The following is a 14122-nucleotide window of genomic DNA, read 5'->3' on the forward strand; positions in this document are numbered from 1 at the left end:
TAACTTGATTTTTGGCTCAGGTCAGGATCTCAGGGTCCTAAGATTAAGCTCCACCTCATGAAGCCTGCTTAAGATTCTTTCTCCCGCTCCCTCTGCCCCTCCGTCTTCCCTCCACCCCCGCCAAAAAAACAAACAAACAAATGGATCAGAGAGAGGTTATCTAAAGGAGATTTTACTAAGTAGTAAATAAATGATGCTTCTCCAAGGTTGCACGCTAATTGACAACAACCCTTAGTCCTTGGGTTATTGAAGGAGGGAATTGTGGGTTTGTTTGTTTGTTTTTAACGATTTTATTCATGAGAGACAGAGAGAGGCAGAGACATAGGCAGAAGGAGAGGCAGGCTCCCTGTGGGGAGCCAGAAGGAGGGCTTGATCCCAGAACCCTAGGATCGTGACCTGAGCCAAAGGCAGATGCTCAACCACTGAGCCACCCAGGTGCCTCAGTTGTGGGGTATTCAGACAAAAACGTTCATGTTAACTTTATAGGCAGGTCAATTTGCTCAGAATGTTTAGATACAATTGTGATTTTTATAACAGCAATTACAATTGAAAGATAGTTTTAAGAAAAAGTAGTAGAATATACATATGAACTTTATCAAACGAGAATTTTAAACCAAAGGGAAGTTCCAGAAATAATTTTGAAAACATAAAATGAATTTAATTCTCCAACAAAGATGCCATTTTATGTAGAGTGAGAATTTACATAGTTTCTGTAAATCATAGACAACTTTGAGGAGTCTCTGACTCCTTAACAGCTGTGATCACCAGCCACTCCCACGCTCAAAGTGTAGTCATTCAAGGGCAAAATAAGAGATTAATTTTATTCCCTTTATAAAAAGGAAATGGTGGCCATGGAGCTGTGGTTAGGAGCTAAATTATGTGCACTGTGCAGAGAAAGAATATTGAAATGTCCATCATTATGCTACTTGGGTAGAACTTTATATGTCATAACAAACTATCCTGTTAATGCTACAGGTGTGTGAGTGGTGAACACACTAGAATTTCAAAGGGGGATCAAAGGGGACAGCGAGGTTCTTCTTGGGTAGAAAGTTATGTATTTATAGGATAATTAGAATTTCACAGTAATTAGGATGCCTGGGTGGCTCAGTGGTTGAATGTCTGCCTTTGCTCAGGGTGTGATCCTGGGCTTCCCGGATCAAGTCCCGCATTGGACGTCCTGCATGGAGCCTACTTCTCCCTCTCCCTCTGCCTGTGTCTCTGTCTCTCTCTGTGTGTGTGTGTGTGTGTATCTTTCATAAATGAATAAATAAAATCTTTTTAAAAAAAGAATTTCACAGTAATTTTGAAATCTGATAATACTGAGAATCTGAGAATACTGAAGTCCTTGATAATCTCTGCTCTTCTAAAGATGGAGTCTTTAGTCACTTTTCTCTTAAAACAGTCATATCTCCACACGGGAGTTGGAGATTTATACTCTTCCACCAATCATAGGCATTGTAGAGAAATATAATTACAGGATCCTTTAAACACACAGGTTCTCAGTGATTAAAAACAAACAAAACCCTACTGCATACATCTGCAATTGCCACCCAGAAATCAAGTGTCCATTTTGCAGATGAGAACTAAAAATAATTGTCTTACTGTTCTTTGTGTCTTGGGAGGTTTTTGATGACTGCTTCAATTTCCTCCTTGGTTATTGGCCTGTTCAGTTTCCTATTTCTTCCTGTTCCAGTTTTGGTAGTTTGTGGTTTTCCAGAAATGCGTCCATTTCTTCTAGAATGCCTAGTTTATTGGCGTAAAGCTGCCCATAATAAGTTTTTAAAATCGTTTGTATTTCCTTGGTATTGGTAGTGATCTCTCCTTTCTCATTCATGATTTTATTAATATGAGTCTTTTCTCTTTTTAATAAGGCTGGCTACTGGTTTATCTATCTTATTAATTCTTTCAAAGAACCAACTCCTGGTTTTGTTGATCTGTTCTACAGTTCTTCTGGTCTCTATTTCATTGAGTTCTGCCCGAACCTTTATTAAGTCTCTTCTTCTGCTGGGTGTAGTATCTATTTTCTGTTCTTTCTCTAGCTCCTTTAGGTGCAACGTTAGCTTTTGTATTTGAGTTCTTTCCAATTTTTGGATGGATGCTTGTACTGCATGTATTTCCCCCTCAGGACTGCTTTTGCTGTATCCCCAAGATTTTGAATGGTTGTGTCTTCATTAGTTTCCATGAATCTTTTTAATTCTTCTCTAATTTCCTGGTTGATCCTTTCATCTTTTAGCAGGATGGTCCTTATCCTCCACGTGTTTGAAATCCTTCCAAACTCTTCTTGTGATTTAGTTCTAATTTGAAAGCCTTATGGTCTGAAAATATGCAGGGGATGATCCCAATCTTTTGGTATCGGTTAACACCTGATTTATGACCCAGTATGTGGTCTATTCTGGAGAAAGTTCCTTGTGCACTTGAGAAGAATGTGTATTCAGTTGCGTTTGGATGTAAAGTTCTGTAAATATCTGTGAAATTCATCTGGTCCAGTGTATCATTTAAAGCTCTTGTTTCTTTGGAGATGTTGTGTTTAGAAGATCTGTCGATTGTAGAAAGCGCTACATCCAAGTCACCAAGTATAAGTGTATTATTATCTAAGTATGTCTTAACTTTGGTTATTAATTGATTGATATTCTTGGCAGCTCCCACATTCGGGGCATAAATATTAATGATTGTTAGGTCCTCTTGTTGGGTAGATCCTTTAAGTATGTTATAGTGTCCCTCTTCATCTCTCACTACAGTCTTTGGGATAAACTTTAATTTATCTGATATAAGGATGGCTACCCCTGCTTTCTTTTGAGGACCATTTGCATGGTAAATGGTTTTTATTTTTTTGGTAAATGGTATTTATTTTATTTTCAGGCTATAGGTGTCCTTATGTCTAAAATGAGTCTCTTGTAGACAGCAAATAGATGGGTCCTGCTTTTTTATCCAGTCTGAAACCCTGCGCCTTTTGATGGGGTCATTAAGCCCATTCACGTTCAGAGTTACTAGTGAAAGATATGAATTTAGTGTCATCATGATACCTATTCAGTCCCTGTTTTTGTGGATTATTTCCTTGGACTTCCTCTATTACAGAGTCCCCCTTAGTATTTCTTGCAGAGCCGACTTGGTGGTCACATATTCTTTCAGTTTCTGTCTATCTTGGAAGCTCTTTATATCTCTTTCTATTCTGAATGAGAGCCCTGCTGGATAAAGTATTATTGGCTGCAGGTTCTTCTCATTTAGGACCCTGACTATATCCTGCCAGTCCTTTCTGGCCTGCCAGGTCTCTGTGGAGAGGTCTGCTATTAATCTAATGTTTCTCCCCATAAAAGTTAGAGGTTTCTTGTCTCTTGTTGCTTTAGGATCTTCTTTTTATCTTTGGAATTTGTGAGTTTCACTATTAAATGTGGAGGTGTTGAGCGGTTTTTATTGATTTTAGGGGGAGATCTCTATTTCCTGGATCTGAATGCCTGTTTCCCTTCCCAAGTTAGGAAAGCTCTCAGCTATGATTTGTTCAAAGACATATTCTGGACCTCTGTCCCTTTCGGTGCCCTCAGGAACCCCAATTAAATGTAGATTTTTCCTTCTGAGGCAGTCATTTATTTCCCTTAACCTATCCTCATGACCTTTTAATTGTTTTTCTCTTTTTTCCCCAGTTTCCCTCCTTGCCATCAACTTGTCTTCTAGGGGGATCCCTGGTTGGTGCAGTGGTTTAGCGCCTGCCTTTGGCCCAGGGCGTGATCCTGGAGACCCGGAATCGAATCCCACCTCGGGCTCCCGGTGCATGGAGCCTGCTTCTCCCTCTGCCTATGTCTCTGCCTCTCTCTTCTCTCTGTGTGTGTGTGACTATCATAAATTTAAAAAAAAAAAGTCTTCTATGTCACTCACTCGTTCTTCTACCTTGTTAACCCTCGTCGTTAGGACCTCTAGTTTGGATTGCATCTCATTTAATTGATGTTTAATTTCTGCCTGATTAGATCTAAATTCTGCAGTCTTGAAGTCTTTTGAATCCTTTATACTTTTTTCTAGAGCCACCAGTAGCTTTATAATTGTGCTTCTGAATTCGCTTTCTGACATTGAATTGTAATCCAAATTTTGTAACTCTGTGGGAGAGAGGACTGTTTCTGATTCTTTCTTTTGAGGTGAGTTTTTCCTTCTAGTCATTTTGCTCAGTGCACAGTGGCCAAAAACAACTTGTACTGGAAAAAGGAGAAAAAGAGAGAAGAGAAAAAAGAAAAAGAAGAAGAAAAGAGGGATCCCTGGGTGGTGCAGCGATTTGGCGCCTGCCTTTGGCCCAGGGCGCGATCCTGGAGACCCGGGATTGAGTCTCACGTGGGGCTCCCGGTGCATGGAGCCTGCTTCTCCCTCTGCCTGTGTCTCTGCCTCTCTCTCTCACTGTGTCCCTATCATAAATAAATAAAAATTTAAAAAAAAAAGAAGAAAAGAAAAAAAGTGGGGGGGGGGAAGCAAACAGAAAACAAAAAATAAGGGGGGTATCCTCTGATTCTATATGCTGTAAATCCCTCGACCTCCCCTGGAACTTTCCAGTGCTGCTTGGTCAATAACTTGCTTTTCCCCTGTCCTTCTAGCTGGTCTTCTGGGGGAGGGGGCTCCTGTGCTGATTCTCAGGTGTGTGCACCTGGGGGAGCTGCTCAGCCCCCTGCCTGGTGCACGACTCAGTGGGAATTGTTTACCCTGTTTATCCTGTGTGGCCACTGTGATGCTCAGTGGGAGTTGTTTATCCTATCAGGACCCAGGAGGAACAACAACAGTGGCGGCGGCCAGCTCTCCAGCCCTAGAGTCAGTTCCCACAGTAACTACCACATCTCCCAGTCCACGGGGGCCTGGATGCTCCAGGGGTGGGGGGCGCCGATCTGCACAGCTCGGGGCAGCCCAGTGGCAGGAGCGTCCTTGCTGTCCTGTGTCCTCCCGGCCTTTGCCTATCCCGGGGGGGAGCCCCGGATCTTGGGCTGTGTCCCCCAGCACCCTGGGCTCTGGGGCCTGCACCGCTGGAACAGCGCTCCTCCCCTCCTGAGGAGCCACTGCCGGAGCCGCCGCCCGAGCTGCTCCCAGGCCCTTTAGGGAGCTTGGCTGTGGTGTGTGGCATGCTCTCCTCCCCTCCCCCTCGCACCCCCCCCCCCCCCCGTGCAGGTCCTCTGTTAGTGCCCCTGGGAGCCTGAGGGCATGCCCGCCCCTCCTGGGATTCTGCTCCATCCAACTCCCTGCAAGCACCTTTCCATCCGGGAGGAATGGTAAAGCTCCTGCTTCCCCAGGCCGGAGCTTTCCTGTCCTGGGGGCACTCGCCTTGCGGCCTTAGCCTGGTTCCTCACGGGGCCCCTCCCCCCTTGGATGCTTTTTTATTTCTTTATTATTTTTTTTCCCGTCTTCCTGCCTTGATAGAAGTGCAAACTCTTCTCACTGTAGTATTCCAGCTGTTCTCTCTTTAAATCTCAGACTGAATTTGTAGGTTTTCAGGATGATTTGAAAGTTATCTAGGTAATTTGGTGGGGACAGGTGACTTGGGGAACCCTACTCTTCAGCCATCTTGCCCCCTCCCGGAAAATTGTTTTTTAAAGCACGTTTTTATTTCTGATACCACTAAACAAAAACAAAGTTGGCTGTTAAGAAAAGGTAAATTGAGGATAAAGCTGACCAAGGTGTATAAACACAAAGAAAGGGATGGTGGGGCAGCCCTGGTGGCTCAGCGGTTTAGCGCCTCCTTCAGCCCAGGGCCTGATCCTGGAGACCGGGGATGGAGTCCCATGTCAGGCTCCCTGCATGGAGCCTGCTTCTCCCTCTGCCTCTCTCTCTCTCTCACGAATAATAAATAAAATCTTAAAAAAAAAAAAAAAAGAAAGGGATGGTGTCCTGTTGTTTCATTGGTGAATAAATATTTATTGAGCACCTCATCTGTCTCAGATGCTATTCTAAATGTGTGTTCACACCAGTGAAAATAACCAAAAATGTGTTGCTCACATTCTAATTGATGGAAATAGATAACAAATAATAAAAGAAATATTGGGGTTCATAGTAATTTGTAAAGTTACATCAAATAGAGACAGTAGAAAATTCATGTAAAGATAACCATGTACAATAGCGTGGATAGCAATGTAAAATATGGTGATCAGGGTTGGTCTCATAGGGGTGTGAGCAAATATTTGAGTGGTGAGGGAGTGTGTGATTTGCATTTACGGGAGGATTTTCCACACAGATGAAATAACCAGACTAGTGCTTGAAGGAAAAGAGCATACCTGGATCTTTGCTGAAAATGTGAGCATGGAGCATAACTACTAAGGGAGCAAGTATAAAGCTCTGAGGAAGAGCTAAGGAAGCCAGATTATGTAGGGCACTGTAGACCATTGTAAAGAACTTGGAGTTTCTCTAAGTGAAATGGTGAGCCAGTGTATACATAGTATTGGAATAGAGAGGGGCATGATCCAACCTGTATATTAAAAGGCCCACTCTAGCTTCTGTGTTGCATATCAATTAGAAGGAGCAGAGGAAGTGGAGAGGTCAGTGAGTCACTATTGTGCCAAAATTTGAACTGGAAAAGTTTAATATAAAGAAAAAGGGCTGGAGTTAACAAGGGATTGGAGGGTAAGAAGTAGTGAGAACTCTGAAGAATATAGGAGTATCAGATATAAGGAATTCTAGGCCTGAGACAGAGCAGTCAGAGAGCATATCTCAAGATGAAATCTGTACCTTGTGGGCGAATGCACAGCTGGACCACTGAATAACAGAGAAATCTCAGTTTGAGTCTATGGATCCCAGGTCCTGCCAAGCATACATGGTAGCCAGCAGCTTTCCCAACATCACCATCCTTGAGAAGTTTTAAAGTGGACTACCTCTGACCCTCAAGAATAGCTTTCCCCAACACTCCCAACTTCCAGAAGACAGTTTCCAGAAGTCCTGCTGGTGAGACATCAAAGCAACTCTATCATTCCAAAAATCACCATCTGCCCTTTCCAACAAGATCTTAGAAAGTCTCTTTGGTGGGGTAGGAGGATGTCCTACTTGGACACATAATCTCAGCCCAAAGGCTTCTAAAATGTGTTCTTCTAATAAGTTTCAGGGCTCTTTTCATTTTTACTGACAAATCTGTCATTACAGAGATCCCCTATTGGTCTTTTATATTAAACTCTCACTGTGCAAATTCTGGTGTGGTTTCTCTCTTCTGACTGGCCCTGGTTGACATATCACCTTGTAAGCAATTAAATTAAATTAGAAGTGGATCATCCTTTGTTGGTATGTGTCTGTGTGTATGTGTATGTATTTGCACTGATATGCTTGTCTATACATGTTCACATATGTCTATGTGTGTGTGTTCAATCAGAAGCCAATGCACTTTGAGGATTTACCTTTGAGCTCCATCCATCTCGAGAAATTGGGGGCAAAGCTCACTGGCCTGGAAGCAAAACATAGAGCAGTGTCACCAGAAGCACCAAGGCATCCTGCCAACAGTCACTCAGACATTCACCATCTGAGAGCTCCTCTTCTGTTATTGCTGCCTCCACACCCACAGCGTGAAGTTTCTAGAGCGGAATCTCTGAGGTGCAGTGTGCTGCAGACAAGTGAGAGACGGTTTCACAAGGGCTGTAACTGGGGGAAAGGGAGCAGCAGGGGTGGCCCTGAGGCAGGTGGACAAGGGTGACAAGGGCTTCTGGTTTCCTTAGCTGGTTACATGAGCATATGTCTCCCCTACCCCTCAGTCTTTTACGTTTCAATTTCAGAAAGCCTCATGCTTTTAAGAGAATGGGTATACCCGGGTTTCCTGAGATAAACTCCTTATAATAATGAAGAACTTAACTGGAAAAAAAAGTAGCTAATAACCCAATTGGTGTGTGCTGTGGGCAGTGACCGCAGGTATGGCACCTGTGCAGGTCTGGAAAGGGGGCTTTTGAACCCTGAAGTAGAGGTTTAGAGATTCCATGATTTCATCTGCTTGCTGGAAAGTGATTATCATTTCATCTATAACTGCACTGACAGTGTCTGATGGGGATTTAGCATTATTTCTGGAAAACATTTATGAATTGTACATATCACTGAAGGCTATTAAAAGTTTAATGGAGATATCCAACAAGAGTGAAAGAACAGGATGCGGAGAGCAAGAATCCTAATGGAAATTGAACAGAAGACACTGAGATCAGGTAAGTGAAAGAATGAAGCTCAGCACATCTTATCCACTTAGTCAATTCCATGTTTATATCCAAAACATGATTTCTTTCCTCTCCTGAGAGCCCTGATGGTACTGTAGTTGAAGGGAGAGACACCAACAGGTGGGAAGAGTTAGGAACAACATATGATGTTGCAAATGAACAGGAACTCTGTGTTGTCATATTGTTTGGTGCTCTGGCAGATATTTATGGTGTAGCTTATGTGGGTCAGGCACATTTCTAGGTGTATGATACATGAGTACACAGAACATAAACAAGGAATGTTTCCTTATGGAAATTGTATGCTGATGAAGGGAAAGAGATAAGCAATGGGTCTAAGTTGTTGAATTAGTTGTAATTCAACAAGTTGTTGTCTTAGAAGGTAATAGGTTTTCTGGAAAGAGAAAAGAACCAGATTGAGTGAAGAAAAGTGGAGGGGGTAGGGAAACATTATCATTAGTAAATTGGATCTTCATAGTAGGACTCAGTGAAGATGAAATTTGGGGAAAGAAAGTTAAGGTGGCTAGTGATAAATCCCTTATTTACTCCTTTCCAAATGTTACATATCCATTTTCTTGTTTTATTGCACTAGGCAAAAACATCAATATTAATACTGGATACAAGTACAGAGAGTAGGCATCCTGGTTTTGTTCACAATCTCAGGGGAATATTTTATAATGGACAAAGAGGCATTTGCAATAGCACTTTTGTAGAAGCTATTTAAGAAGATCCCTTCTAAGTTTAATGACTCTCTCTCTCTCTCTCTCTCTGTGTGTGTCATATACACACCCCCAAATTTTAAAAAATGCGCAAAGTATTTTGTACTGAATAGGGAAAAAAACACTCAACATAAGAAAATCTATGGGAGGCTTCTAAAGCAGTAATTTAAGGAAAATTTATCATGCAGTACTTTAAGGAAAATTTATCACATTAAACACTTTTAAAAAATAAAGGTGTCTAGGCTCCTGGCTCACTCAATCAGTGGAGAATGCCACTCTTGATCTCGGGGTGGTGAGTTCAAGCCCCACATTGGGTGTGGAGCCTACTTTAAAAAAGAAATTTCAAATCAAGGATCTCAGCTCCCACCATTTCAGTTTCCATCATTCAGTGAAATGAAATCCAGAGAAAGCCAAAGAAAATAATAAAGATCAAAACAAAAAATGAATGCAACAGAAAATGAAGAACTCTAGAGAAAATTAGTGAAACCCAAATCTTTAAGATCAATAAATTGATGAACTTCTACCCAAACTGATCATACAAAGAAGAGGGCAAGACACAAGTTTACAATGTCAGAAATGTTAGAAGTAACATCATTAAAGATTCTATAGGTATTAAAAGGATAATGAGGGAATATTACAAATCATTTTATGACAATAAACTGTCAATGTGATTTAATATAAGACAACTACTGACATGTATTGCCAAAAAAGTCTTATTTCTATAAATCCTAAAATTTCATGTCTCCAAGAAACATGGAAATTGAAGAGTCTTTAAAAATGCAATTGAGGTAAAAATGGGTTATAAAACCATACCAGATTAGATATCATATAAATCCTTGAATATTCTACACTTAGGTTTTTGACATCTTTAAATTTTCAGGCTATTTGAAAGGATTCACAATATCAAGGCATGCTTGATCAATTCTGGTTTGTGATAGAGAATGAAAAATATGTAAAATTTAAATCCCATGGATTTGATCCAAAATACAATCTGAGCAAATTAATGTTATAGTTGAACATAAATGAGCTTCATTTTTGCTTGCAACTTTCTACTCATTGGTAGGATGAAATAATTCAATAACATCATCAAATAGGACTCACACTCTCCTAATTTTCTTCCAAAAATTCTTTTAAAGAGTTGGTTTGTTTGAATCAGGGTCCCAACATTGTATGTATATACCTAAAATTTAGGTGTTTTTGTTTTTGAGGTTTCTTGGAATTAAGGTGTCTTTTCCTTTTCTCCCTTCTTGCTCTCATTTTTATGAAGATAAAAATGGATCATTTGTCTTGAATGATTTCAAACATCCTGCTAGTATATTGTATCATGCTGATGTCATTTAACACATATCCTCATATGCCCTGTATATATAAACTTGATCTAATTCAGGTTCAGGTTTGTCCAGGACTCTTCGTGGGCAGTTCAGTTATCTCCTTATTGCCTCTCTCCAGGGCTGGCCATATCAGCCACTTTCCTTTCTGTACTGTGAAGTTTGATCAGCAGGTACATGTGCTGTTATCAGTTTCCTACCAGCCTTTATCCATTGGTTTCCCTATACTGCTGATCACTGACCCAATGAAGTAATTCATTCAATGTTGCAGAAAGTTCATATTTTAATGTTATTACTGTTTCTGTATATAGGACCTGGAATTATTTTATACAGAAGAACTCTCCCTCATCATCGATTTGGTTACTCTGAAATGTAGTCTGTTCAGTAAAGGCAGGAGAAATGATTGACTCTTTCTATTTATCCATTTAGAGAAAAATGGAATTGGTTCCTTAACATCCCCTCATCATTGTGAAGTTAGAGCCTCTTTAAGATGAAAGATGTGTCCCATTAAAATGTCACCAGCTGTCTGAGAATTTCCTTGCTTGCTGGTTTGGTAAAATGTTCTGGCCATTTCCTTACCTAGACCTGGAATTGGCAATTTTTTCAAGATATTTATTTTCTTTTAGTGAGAAATGGCATTTTGAGAACACAGTCTGGGTAATGAGGGTGGCAGTACCTCCAGAGTTTGTCACTGTGTTTAGACCTGGCCAACAGAAAGCGATAGAACTTATGTCTATGATGCAAGTCAAATGCACCCTGAATTAATGGGATTAACTCCCATACAAATTTGACATTACAACATTTTTATTAAGATTTATTTATTTTGAGAGTGAGAGCGAAAGCCCATGCAGAGGGAAGGGAGAGAGAAATTTAAGCCATCTCAGTACAGTGCACAGAGCCCCACACTAGAGTTCAATTCCAAGCCCCTGAGATCATGACCTGAGCCAAAACCAAGAGTCTGATGCTTAACCAGCTGAGTCACCCAGGCATCCCAATGTCACAGCATTTTTAGACAAATATGTTACCCTTATATTTCTGTATCTCCTTTGTTGGTGAAAACCCTGGTTCCAATTACACAAATACATGTACCTAATTAATTTCAATATTTAACAATAATATGACAATTCACAAAATTTTAAGACCTTTGCAGGTATTTCTACCTTCATATATCACTAGTGGCATATAGTCAAAACTTCGGGGGTTTTTTTGTGTTGTTGGAAGTATTACTCCTTTGTATGGAAGCTATACATTTATTGTGCAATCAATTTTACATACTTTTTTTTTTGCCTTTGAATTTTATGGGTTTTCAGTTCCTTTTAACATTGTTTAGTAATTATGTAAAATATTTATATTTGTTCAAAAACCAAATGTATAACATCAGGTCAATTCATATCTAGTGTCTATTTCTATCCTTCAACCCTGATCAGAGACTCTTGTAAGAAGTCACAATGTCTCATCCTTAAACAGTTTTCTAAAGTGACTGAATATATAAATATACATGTACACACATACACAAATATATGTGTGCATATGCATTTCTTTACATTTTTCTAAGTTAAAAAAATCTGGATATAATACAGAGTATACAGAATTTTGACTTTTTTTCACCTAACAAAATATTTCCTATTTTATTATTTCACATATAGCATTTAGAGATTTCTCTCATCCCATTTTAGCACTGTAGTTACTACATAAATTATGATAAATTTAGATTGTTAATTCAACATTAACATTAATGTACATTACACTGTTTTTAGTCTTCAGATTTTATAAAATGTGCTTCAGTGAAGACCCTGGGGCACAACTAGGACAGATATTTTTAAATTTTTTTGTTATTTTTTTTAATGGAGTTGATTTGCCAACATATAGCATAACACTCAGTGCTCATCCCATCAAGTGCCCCCCTCAGTGCCCGTCACCCAGTCACCCCATCCCCCCACCCACCTCCCTTTCCATTACCCCTTGTTCATTTCCCAGAGTTAGGAGTCTCTCATGTTCTGTCACTCTCACTGATATTTCCCACTCATTTTCTCTCCTTTCCCCCTTTATTCCCTTTCACTATTTTTTATATTCCCCAAATGAGTGAGACCATATAATGTTTGTCCTTCTCCAATTGACTTCCAGCAAGCTGGAAGGAGCTCCCTTGGGTCCAACCTGGGAAGACTTGAGCATCACAATGAATGGCCCACTTACATACTTAAGTGTCCATTATTCCATATTAATGTAAATTTTTATTTTTTAAAGATTTTATTTATTCATTCATGAGAGACAGAGAGAGAGAGGCAGGGACACAGGCGGAGAGAGAAGCAGGCCACATGCAGGGAGCCCAACATGGGACTTGATCCCAGGACTCCAGGATCATGCCCTGGGCCGAAGGCAGGTGCTAAACCACTGAGCCACCCAGGGATCCCCATATTGATGTAAATTAATAAAAAATGAGTGAACACACAATCTATTGGGAAACTTACTTCCAAAGTAGAATGCCAAATAATTAATGTGGGATTTGAAAATCATCAGTGGTGACTAAAATAATGGGGTGGAATAGGGATGTGGATCAGTATAATCAATAGTTTTGAAACATCTTCTGAATAATTATATACTAAAAATAAAGGGAAATAAAATAACAGGCCCATCATGGAATTGTTTATGTTAAGTTACAGTTTGGCTTTCCCAAAAATGGAATCATAAACATCAGGATTTCCTGATTAGTACTACTCAGGTACTTTGCCTGATGGACTCCAGCCATCTCCTGAAGGAAAGTGCCCTTGCATAAACCAACCCACTTTTTGCCAAGAATGACTTCTTTGCCCCACTACCTTCTCCTTTATTTTTTTTAAGATTTTTATTTATTTATTCATGAGAAACATAGAGAGAGAGAGACAGAGAGACAGAGAGAGAGAGACAGACAGACAGACAGACAGAGACATAAGCAGGCTCCATGCCGGGAGCCCGACCTGTCTCCAGGATCACGCCCTGGGCGGAAGGTGGCGCTAAACCGCTGAGCCACCCGGGATGCCCATCCTTTACACAAGTATTTCATTTTGTAAAGCTCCTTGGAGTTCCCTTCTGCCAGATTAGATGCTGCCTGATTTGAACCATTTTTTGCTCAAATAAACTTAAAAATGTTACAAAAATAAAGGGAAATAGTAATTCTTAAGTCAAGAACACAAACTTACAGAAGTGACTGAAGTTACTCTATCCATATTGGTAAGCATGGACACCAAGTGCCTCCTGATATGAAGTACTATGAAAGATACAGTATCACTTCTGTGATTTCAGTGTAAACGCAAAATATCATCAAGAATCAGAGAAACAAAAGGAAATTCCACAAAATACATGACCTGTCACATCCAAGGAACACAAATAGTGATGAACTGTTTCATTAAAGAAGTGGAGAGCAATGACAACCAAATTCCCCATGCCATTCTGGGGGGAATGTCATAAAGACATGAAGGGACAACCTTAGAACAAATGGTAATATTTGAACATGCACTGTGGATTACATAATAGTATTTTACCAATGTTGAATTTCCTAATTATGATATTCTAACATAAAATGTGCCCTTAAGAAACATGCACTGGAGCATTCACTTGTACAGAGGCAATATATTTCCCAAAGTTAAATTGTTCAGAAACAATGCACATGCACATGTATGTATGGGGAGAGATTGATAAAACAAAAGATGCAGAACAAACTATTGTTTAATTGGGCAGATTTTATACAAAAGTTATCTTGCACTATTCTTGCACTTACTCTAAGTTTAAAACTGAAAACTTTAAAAATTCAAAAATCAATATGCTTGACAACTTCATACGAAATGGTATGTATCATAATCAACTCAGATGATGCATAAAATGTAATTTGATGTTAATTCACACATTCTTGCCTTTTTTAAAAAAAAACAAAGCATAGAACAGATTTTCCTTAAACATCCAAAAA

This window comes from Vulpes vulpes, chromosome 1 (genome assembly GCF_048418805.1).
Source record: "Vulpes vulpes isolate BD-2025 chromosome 1, VulVul3, whole genome shotgun sequence".
Lineage (NCBI taxonomy): Eukaryota > Metazoa > Chordata > Mammalia > Carnivora > Canidae > Vulpes > Vulpes vulpes.